We start from the raw sequence: 10,157 nt of genomic DNA, 5'->3' as shown, positions 1-10,157 counted from the left end.
TATGGTCAGGAAGTTATGAAGTGCTCACACAAAAACACACAACAAAGACAAAAAGAAAGATGATGGGTATATTGAAAGGGCACTGGAGAAACTGAAAGAGTTTTCAAGGGCCGAAACAATCTGAGAAACAAAATTTTTAAATTGGATTTGGATTATAACCCAAAGTATAAATTAACTACCCATGAGTCCACATTGATATAAACAAAGGATAAAGTAAATAAATAAATGGGGAAGAAGAGACAAATCTCTGAAACCGAAGAATCCACATACTGTGTGTAGATACTGCCTCCTTCAGGAGGGTTACACAGCTCCCTACTCCTTAAGTGTGGGCAGCTCATCGTGACTACCTTTCACAGTGACTGCAAAGTGAGGGAAGGAGTCAAAGAGCAACTTAGCAGTGGAGATGCTTGACAAATACTAGCCCAGTCAGGTGATCAAGGTTCAACATCAACAGTCCTAAATCATGTTCACAGTATGTACTCTTAATAAGATGAGATGAGAGTGATACTTTACCTCTGTGATATTCTTCTCTCAAATTCATAATAAAAGTCTAATAATGAGAAAAAAAATAGCCAAATCTCCATAGAGGGACAATGTACAAGATACTTGACCAGTATACCTCAAAAAGATCATCAAAACAAAGAAATTTCAAGAAATTGTCACAGCCACGAGGAACCTAAGGAGCCACGACAACTACGTGAAATGTGGTATTCTGGAACAAATACAGAACACCACTGACTCGATGGACATGGGTTTGGGTGAACTCCGGGAGTTGGTGATGGACAGGGAGGCCTGGCGTGCTGCGGTTCATGGGGTTGCAAAGAGTCGGACATGACTGAGCGACTGAACTGAACTGAAGGAGACTTCAATAAATTACAGACTTTGGTTAGTAATAATGTGTCAATACTGGTTCATTAATTGTGATAAGTGTACCATGCTAATGCCAGATGTTAGCAGTAGAGAACAATGGGTTTGGAACATATGGGAACTCTCTATACAATTTTCACAATTTTCCTGTAAATCTAAAACTGTTCTAAAATTAAAAGCTCATTCTTTAAAAAGTAATATGAATAAAAGTTTGAGTCACTGGAAACTGCTTATTTTAAATATATAGCAACTCAACCTTAATCATCTTGTTAAAGTAATTGAAGCCACCTTGGTGGCAATGTCAGGATTTAGATCTAAATTGATAGTATAAACTGGTTTCAGAAACAAATAGTACCTTAGTTTAGTGGGATAGCTCTGCCCTCTAGTGGCTTAATATAATGTCTACAATTTGTGTCAAAGGACAGCCTTCAGCTCCAGTTTTGAAGTTTCAAAGCCTAGACAAGCGTCAGAGCCCTTGACCTCCTGGAGCATATCTCCACTTCATTCATATACATAGATCTTTGCCCTTTGAGTGGTATCTGAAGAAAGGGACATGAATAAATCAGCTGATGGGAACATAAATAGCATGAATAGGCAAGAATTGTGTTAGTCACTCAGTTGTGTTCAGCTCTTTGCAATCCCACGGACCATAGCCCGCCAGGCTCCTCTATCCTTGTAATTCTCCAGGCAATAATACTGGAGTGGGTAGTCATTCCTTTCTCCAGGGGATCTTCCAGACCCAGGGACTGAATCCAGGTCTCCTGCATTGCAGGCAGATTCTTTGTCTTCTTTACACCATTGGACAATGTGAATAGAAAGTTTCAAAACTATTTCTATACCTTTACCCAGTCATTTCATTTTTGGAAATTGTTCCTCAGAAAGTAATACAAGTTATAGTAAAAGGCTTAAGCTATTTTAAGAAATGTTTCATATAACAGTGAAAAATTACAAACAAAGTAAATATCGAACAATCAGGGAAGTATGGAAGGAAGTAAAGAAGGAGGTGAGAGAGAAAGGAAGGAAGGAATGTAGGAAGGGGAAAGGAAACTATACCTACATGATAGTTTTATTACACAGTCAGTAAAAACATACCCAAGAATATTTAATGGCATGCTTAAACTGCTTGTGATAGAATGTTCAGTAAAACTCTATAAACAGTGTGATAAAAACTTTAGGGACTAGCATAGATGATCACACATACACATACATGCTATGCTATGCTATGCTAAGTCACTTCAGTTGTGTCCAACTCTGTGCGACCCCAGAGACGGCAGCCCACCAGGCTCCCCCGTCCCTGGGATTCTCCAGGCAAGAACACTGGAGTGGGTTGCCATTTCCTTCTCCAATGCATGAAAGTGAAAAGTCAAAGTGAAGTCGCTCAGTCGTGTCCGACTCCTAGCGACCCCACGGACTGCAGTCTACCAGGCTCCTCCGTCCATGGGATTTTCCAGGCAAAAGTACTGGAGTGGGGTGCCATTGCCTTCTCCGTACACACACACACACACACACACATATAAACAATGATACGTATTTCTTAGGTCACAGTGTGCAGGAAATGTAACTTTATGTTTTTATATCTCAACTTGATTTTTTCTTTTACTACCTCATTGTGCCTGATGGCAGGAAATGAATCTAGTCCACTATGAGTTAGCTAAGTCATGCCAGGATACTCCCAAGCACTTTGTGTTTAAACAGTCAATTAAGGATTTCCCCCTTTCCGCTTCCTTCCATCAGATTCCGTTCCCCAGATGTTCGTGTCCCAGAGCGGGGAAGACTGGTCTTTCACTGTCCTCCGTCCTTCACTGGCACAGGTTGAGCCATCGTTTGCATACACAGTCATTTGCATTTCTAGGCTTGCATCTTTTGAGACATCTGTGGCTCCACTGTGGGTTGTACCTCAGCCTTCCCTCAGCCCTTCTCCACACCCTTAGGCCAAATGAAACACTAGGGACTTTCCAAGCCTCCTGGACCACCGTTGATGTAGGGGCTGGGCCCCTGCTAGGCTTTTCCTGCCTCATTCGCTTCTTCACTTCTGCTGTGAACTCCGGACTTCTCTGTCAATGTCATTATCTTCTCAGACTTCCCCAGGGCTCAGGATCCAGTTCTCTGCTTGAGGTGCCCAGCCCCACTGCCCTGAGCCATCTGTCATTCCACAAGGTACAGGTGTGTCTCTGGGACTGACAACAGCACGAAACTCAGACTTCCCAAATCTCTCCTTCCTCAGCTGTGAAATGTTTGTCAAATCTGTGACCCAAAAACTAGACCTTACATCATTTGTTCTGCCAAAGTCTACTATTTATAGAGTAAAATTTAGCTTTTGTACAAAAAAATCAGACTCTAAGACACAGAAGGACTTCTCTGGTTGTCCAGTGGTTAAGACTCAATGATTCCACTGCAGGGGACACAGGTTCGATCCCAGGGCAGGGAACTAAGATTCTGTATGCTGTGCAGCATGGCCAAAAAGGAAAAAAAAAATCATTGCTTAAAAAAAGGGGGGAAAAATGACTCAGAAATCCTTTTTCTCTAAGTAAAGTGTCTTTCGGAAATGTCAAGTCTATTTCAAAAACCTAAGTACTGATGATTGTCTCGTTTCTTTCTCTTTGCTTTCCTATTGTAAACTTATACTGACTGCCCATGGAAAAGTCTCGCTGGTGATTAAGCAATTTGGGAAAGGAAAGGAGTAAAAAGAAGTGAATATATGTACACATACACAAACATTTATGGATGCTTAAACATATGTATTTATATAAAGAACAGGAAAATCAATTCAACAAAAGGTTTTGATGGTTACTTATACATGTATCCCCACATTTCCTAAATTCCTAGAAGGAATAGGTTTCGACTCATCAGAAAAAGAAAATGGTATATAAAATAGTATATAAAATGGTATATAAAAATAAATCAATGAACAAAGTCTCTGACTCCCAGCATCACCACTCGCAGTGGAGGAGGAAAAGGATGGTATCCAATCCATCTGTTGGCCTCACCCAAAGGCCTCTTCTCTTCAGTCTCTGTGTTACATGATCTTTGACCACTTTCTTCTTGAACCCTCTCTTTCCCTCAGCTTTCACAGCACCAAGGTCTCTTAGCTTTTTTCCTAGTTCTTTTATCCACCTCAATTCTGAGTCTCTTGCTGTAATAAAATGAGATACTTGCAGGTTCTTGGAGGGAAACAGGGCAATCTACCTGAGGGAGTACTGTCTAAATTTGTGGCCAGAGGCTGTACTATGGTAATAAAGAGGACTGCACATTTACTTGAATCGGACAGGCTCTGTGACTACTTTATCCAATATGCCAGACGTGACACTGACAAGGTCACACTTTAAGAGACTGGCAGCTTCTACCTCTGTCAGGAGGAATCTTTTCTCTAGGAGTTCTGAGCCACAACATGAAAGGTGAACTAGCCTGAGAATAAATACTCTGCTGCAAGGAGCCCAAGCTAACCATGTGATATGCCATTTGGAGACAGGTAGGGAAGATTGAAGCAAGAAGAGAAGGGGATGACAGAGGATGAGATGGTGGGATGACAGAGGATGAGATGGTTGGATGACATCACCAATTCAAAGGACATGAGTTTGAGCAAGCTCTGGGAGTTGGTGATGGACAGGGAAGCCTGGCATCCATGTGGTCACAAAGATTCGGATGAGACTGAGCAACTGAACTGACTGACTGACTGAGGATGAAAGGGTGGTTGTTTTAAGTCACTAAATTTTGGGTAGCGTCTATGCTGCAATGGATAATTAGAAAAGATTCCTTCCAATAAAAGGGGGCTAATACTATAGTAGCTCTAGGAGGAGCTGTGGTGAGAACTACCTTCACAATAGGTTCCAGAGTTTCTATGGGGGGCTTTTCTTTTTAGGAAATTACCTTGATAAGCCAAAATAAGTCCCTAAGAGGATGAGGTGGTACAGAGAAATAAAAAGATATAACTAAAACACCTTGAATTGAAAATGGACAGGAATTTGGAGACAGGGAAGAGCAAAAACAAAAAAAAAAGAGAGAGAGAGAGGAATGCAGTGATAAAGGAAGATAAATGGGAAAAGGGGCAAATAATGTGGTCAGAAGCTAGAAAGCAAGTTGCAGAAATGACCAAAAGATTTTTTGAAAACATGAGCATCTAACAAATTTGATTTATTTACATATTTGTGATGAAAATCTATTTCTCCAGAACTTCCATAAAATTCGGTATTAGCATTAGATTAGAAATTAAATTAAAGATTAAAAAAATTTTTTAATTTACATTAAAAAATTTTGATGGAAATTGAGAACAATGATAGCCGCATGTATACAGACTTGGTGAGAACAGAGACAACAGGTGGCAGTTCCTACATGGTATTAAGTTAGAATAGTGGTTCCCAACAGGGAGTGATTTTGCACCACCACCCCATGAACTACAGGGAACATTTAGTATTGTCTGGGTACACTTCTGTCATGACTGGGGAAACGGCAGTCATGACATTTGAACTGGCATTAAGTGGGTAGATACTGGGGATGCTGCCAAAAATTCCTTCAGTGTACTATACAGCCACCCACAATAAAGAACTGTACAGTCCAAAACATCAATAGTCCCAAGGTTGAGAAATCTTGATTTGGGAGGATACAAAAGTTCTGAGTCAGATGTGTCTGTGAGAACCCAAATCTCCGACAGAATTAATAAAAATCTTGGAGAAGGTGTTAGACTCTGCAATCCATGGAGTAGAATTGCAGTCAATCTTATCTAAATTATCAGGGAAGGGTTATTGTAGTCAACATCTGGGTTATGACATCAAATAAGAAAATTGATTTAGTTATGGTTCTAATTTGCAAGTAACTGAAACTAACTCTGGGAAAATTAAGCAGGAAAGGAATGTATCAAGCAATAGTGGGTAGCTCATAGAATCTCTGGAAGAGGTGGAGAATATGGCCCAGAGGCTATGCAGAAAAGAACAGTCATAAACGCATACTGCAGAACGGGTCTATGGAGACAGTGGTGCTCCCGTCACTAGCACCAACACTGCTGGGATGAAGGGAGAAAGTATGGAGGTACTAGCAATTGTGATAGAATGGATGCTTCAAAAGAGAAAAGGAAAAAGAAACATGACGTCAAAAGAGTCTATTACAAAATATACAAATTATACAAATATACAAAATATACAAATACTGGGACTTCCGTGGTTAAGATTTCACCTTCCAATGCAGGGGGTGTGGGTTCGATGCTTGGTTAGGGAGCTAAGATCCGACATGCCTCATATAAAAAAAAAAAAAAAAACAAAATATAGAACAGAAGCAATACTGCAACAAATAAAATGTTCCACATCAAAAAAAAAAAAAAAAAAACTTTAAAAAAAGCATACAACTATCTTTAAGCCTTCACATTAAAAAAAAACCTCAGCCATTTAGGCTAAAAGCTTCACTGTCACCTTTGACCTCATAATCCTAATCCAAGTCAGAACACATTGGATGATTAAAATATCCTCCTAAATGGGCTCTCTGCTTTTGTCTCCCACCTTTAACCAATACTACCAGCCACTGGCAGGTTAACCTCCACAGAGCATCATATGGATCATGGTGCTTCCCCACAAAGAAATTACAAATTCCTTTTGCCTAAAGAAAAATACCCAAACATAATTTGACATCTTCAAAACGCTCTTGTGTTTTGCTCTGAACCTGCTTTTCTGTTTTCTCTTCCATTACTCTTTTAGGCAAATGGTTTGCAAATGGAGCTGTAAATATATTAATACCATACTTGAACTTGAAAAAGTTCAAGTGTGAGCTTGAGAAAATGAACATATTTCTCTGAACCCATAAAAATAGAACACGGAAGTCATATAGTCTACAATGCTCCTTGGGAGACTAGAACGTGGAAATCATATGGTCTACACTGCTTATCGGTGTCACTGGTAGCCCTAAATCCAGTGTCCAACATAATAGGAAGGTGAACATTAGAGCACAGTCTTTCTCATGTCTTTTCAGCTGATGCAGTGGGATTCATTTCCAAGTCCAATCTCTTATCAAACGGATCTCTAAGTTGCAACCCAGCATGTAGACATCTACATCCCACATAAACCTTTCTGTTAGGACTCTTAAAAGAACTAGGATTTATTAACAATTCTGAAAGTTGAAAATGCTTCAGTCTCTTTCAATCTCTCTGCATACAGTGTGTATTTAATGGAGCAGGTATAAATCACAGACTGTAAACTCAGGTATGTGATAAATATTGTGTTTATTTAAATCAACTGAATTTTAATTATGAGCCTTCATGTATTTGGTTTCTGAGAAATTCAATCACTTTCAATATGATGGTCCTGTTACAGAAAGTACAATAAAACTAGACTATAGGACTTGCCCAGTTGTCAGTGGTTAAGACTCTGCCTTTCAACGCAGGGGGCACAGGTTCGATCCCTGGTCAGGGAACTAAGGTCCCACATGCTGCAGAGTGTGACCAAAAAAAAGTTTTTTAATAAAAAATAAAATTAGGTTATTCTCTCTTTATGGAGAATAAAAGTAATAAAAGTAATAAAAGTAGGTTTTAGAAACAGAAGGGCATGGGTTAAAAAGTAATCTAAAACTATAGGTTCAATGGAAATATAGATAGCAATACTTAGAAAAAATATCTCATTTTTGGAGAGCAATGAATGACACTATTGTTATTATAGCTAATGCTTATAACATGAAGCATTAGCAGAGATAGGCACTCTCTCTGTCCATGTTCTCCTCAGTAGTTTTGAGCTTTACTGGTGGTTAAGTTGGACAAGGGACTATGTTCTGGCCAACAGAATGTGAGCAGAAGTGAACTTTGCCCCTTTTATCCACTCACATAGTGGTCATACTATGAAATCATTTCTAGCCCTTAAAAATACCAGACAATGCTCCATGCTCACCAAAGTGGCCTTGAAGGCCGCATGTTTCAGATGGTATAGGGTCAGGTGGGAAGCCACTTGGGCATCCAGGTCACCTGCCTTCAGGAGACCCTCCCTGCCCAGGGCACATCAGACTATCGTGTAAGAAGGAAATAACTCTATTGGGATTAAGTCCTTGAAATTTGGAAGTTTATCTTCTAGAGCAGCACATCTCAACCTATCTCAACCTACAATTATTATGTGTTTGCTCTGTACCTGGCTTTGCTTTAAATGCCTCATATGTATTAACTTATTTTGTACTCAGATAGATATATCAGCATGTACTATAATGCCATAGTAACAGACTAATTTGTTGTTTGGTTGCTCAGTTACATCTGACTCTTTGAGACCCCATGGACTGCAGCACACCAGGCTTTCCTGTCCTTCACCATCTCACAGAGCTTGCTCAAACGCAAGTCCATTGAGTCGGTGATGCCAATCATCTCATTCTCTGTCATCCCCTTCTCCTCCTGCCTTCAGTCTTTCCCAGCATCAGGTCTTTTCTAATGAGTCAGCTCTTCGCATCAGGTAGCCAAAGTACTGGAACTTCAGAACGGTGCAGAAATACAAACCTAAAATGGTCATTGACCCCCAGATTCACCACACACACCCTTATCGCATTTCTTCCCCCCATCCTTTCTGCTTGTCTAAATCTCACCTATCCCCTAGGAGGGAACAAAATGGCAAGCTGGGTAAGGTAAAGGAAACAAAAGAAGGTATTCTAATTTGTGTTCATTTTATACAAACAGGTAAATCTAATTCTGATTTATTAAGAACTTCTTGGAGGCTATGCATTCCTATCATCTCTCCTACCAGTATAAGCTGATAAATGAATCACCTGCACACAGATTCAGTTTGCCTTCTTTAAATGTAAGTGCCATTGCTGCTACGATGGTCTCCTGACCACGGGATGGTGGATCTCACTCTTCTGGTGGTGTTTGTAAACTGGATCAGCATTGTTGTAGCAGGCCGCTGCCTCAACCACCCATTTTGGCCTTTCCTGCCATGAAGGAAAGTTAAGGCGAACCAAAGTATGAGAGAATGAGGAGGCCGTTGACAATAACAAGCATGTGGGAGCTTATCCCTTTGCAAGGCACACAGTTCAATCTACTTCTGCTGAGAAGGACACCAGAAAGCTGGAAAACGTGGTTTACCATGCAATGTTACTTAACAGCTAATATATTTCTTGAACAGCTGAGCTTGGAAATCGGGGGGACGTAGGGGATACGTTGTTCATACAAAAGACAAGAAAGGAGATGTTTCAAAGCGTAGAGAAAAAATATCTCTAAGCAGGAGGAAGAAAGCTCAGAATCCCAGGAATGGAGAAAGGAATATTCTGCAGGCTTTAGACATGACATTAGCCCAAAAGAGGACACAGCTGCATAAGTGGCCAGAGGTATAGGAAACTTCAAAACAAAGAAAAAAAACTAAATGGCACAATTTTTTGTCGATTTGTTTGGTGGGGGAGGGGATTGGCCACACCACATACCATGTGGGATACCAGTTTCCCAACCAGGGATTGAACTCATGCCCTGCCTTCAGAGGAACATGGAGTCTTAACCATTAGACAGCTGGGGAAGTCCCATAAGTGGCACAAGTTTTCAATGATGGAAAGGTGGAAGAAGAGTAGCCTGTTACCCAAGCCCACATGTGCACACCAGTGTTGTCCTGGGAAATGTTTAGCAATAGCTCTTCCAAAAAAGCATTCATCCATATGCATAAGGTCATTATAAACTTTACTAGGAATAAGTGCTTGATTATCTTTATTACTACTGATACTGAAGAACGTACTATCAATTACTAAATGTACTAAAGAAGTTGCTTATATCGCTGGCCTATGAGTTCAGATCCGACACGAATATAAGTTGATATTCTCTATTCACTAACAAGTAAGAGAAATGTGAAATGACAAAGGCATGTCAGGACTTAGATCATCCACGATGATGTGTAAGATTTCTTTCCTGGATCAGATAACAGATTTTAAATACTGGAAGAGTATTTCCTCAATATTCTGTGCTATTCATAATGGAACAGCCACAGACACAACACACTTTTAAATCGAACTTGCAGTATTGCCATTTCTCTATCACCTACTTAAGACTAAGCAGTCAACAAAACAATAAATCAAGTCTTGATTAATTTATAATAACTAATATAACTAATTTCAACCTCCCAGCAAAATGTCACTGAAAGAAGAGTTGGGGAAAGATACACAGTAGCACACTGCTGCTGCTGCTGCTAAGTCGCTTCGCTTCAGTCATGTCCGACTCTGTGCGACCCCAGAGACGGCAGCCCACCAGGCTCCCCCGTCCCTGCAATTCTCCAGGCAAGAATACTGGAGTGGGTTGCCATTTCCTTTTCCAATGCATGAAAGTGAAAAGTGAAAGTGAAGTCGCTCAGTCGTGTCCGACT

This window comes from Bos javanicus, chromosome 1 (genome assembly GCF_032452875.1).
Source record: "Bos javanicus breed banteng chromosome 1, ARS-OSU_banteng_1.0, whole genome shotgun sequence".
Lineage (NCBI taxonomy): Eukaryota > Metazoa > Chordata > Mammalia > Artiodactyla > Bovidae > Bos > Bos javanicus.
Note: the sequence above shows the minus strand (reverse complement) of the source record.